Genomic DNA, 1099 nt, shown 5'->3' with positions numbered 1-1099 from the left:
CGAGAAGCTTCGAACTGTTCCAGCCTGCATCCATCCAGACGTTTCAGCAGCACGTCGGACGACACTCAATGTTCGACCAGCTGTGAGATTTCTTTCCAAAACACAGATATGAGAAGATCGCTACAACCATCCGGACGATGTGGATTCCCGTTCGGACGCACTCATCCATAAGGCAAGTCACGCATTCAAAATCCAGACGTCCAGACGTCAGCCTTCATGGTCCGGACGTGCGAGCTATTTATATGGAAATTACGTGCATCAAATTAACCGTCCGGACAACCATTCCCTTGGTCCGGATGCGTTAAGCCTTAATATGGAAATTGCGTGCAGCTGAAGTGCGACTATCTGGACGACAGGGCAACACCGTCCGGACGCGGCTCAAATCAGGAAAGAATTTCAGCGAATTTTTGAAAAACCGATCGCACAGTTGTCCGTCCGGACGGCGCCTAGGTTTATCAAGCTAGACGCTCCTTTGAACCTGTAGCCTATAAATAGAGGTCCCAACGCTTGAGAACTGCAAAAATTCGATATTGAATTCCTTAGTGCTTAAGAGAGTTATATTGTAGAATTCTTGTGCTGAGTTAAGTCTCTCTGAAGCCATTGCTGTGTGTGCTGTTGCTGCGCTGATCTGAAGTCTATCTTAAGGGTTGGCCCTAAGGTAAAAGATTCCATTGAAGACCCCTTCAGGTGGGAGACCTAGTTGGGAGGCATTCGTGTTAGGCTATACGTTAGAGTGCAAGGTACGATCACAGGGGTATGTGAGTGCTACTACTTTGTAACTAGTCTTGTCTTCTGAATAGTGGATATCCTGGGTTTGGCTGCCCGAAGTGGTTTTTCTCTTATTGAGTTTCCACTTCGTTAACAAAATTCGTGTCATTTAAATTTCGCATTGATATTATTTTGTTAACACTTTGTGCACACACACACTTGTTTATATTAGAAGTCATTTTAATTTTTCAATGTAGTATTTTCAAGGAACCAAGGATTATAGTTTGACATTCAAACACACTGACCATTTAGAGATGGTTGTTTATTCAGATTTAGATTTTACTGGATGTGTAGATAGTAGGAAATCTACTTCAGGGTATATCTTTCTTCT

Source organism: Alnus glutinosa, chromosome 5, assembly GCF_958979055.1.
Source record: "Alnus glutinosa chromosome 5, dhAlnGlut1.1, whole genome shotgun sequence".
NCBI classification, from domain to species: domain Eukaryota; kingdom Viridiplantae; phylum Streptophyta; class Magnoliopsida; order Fagales; family Betulaceae; genus Alnus; species Alnus glutinosa.
The sequence above is the reverse complement of the archived record's forward strand: the minus strand, read 5'-3'. Positions refer to the sequence as shown.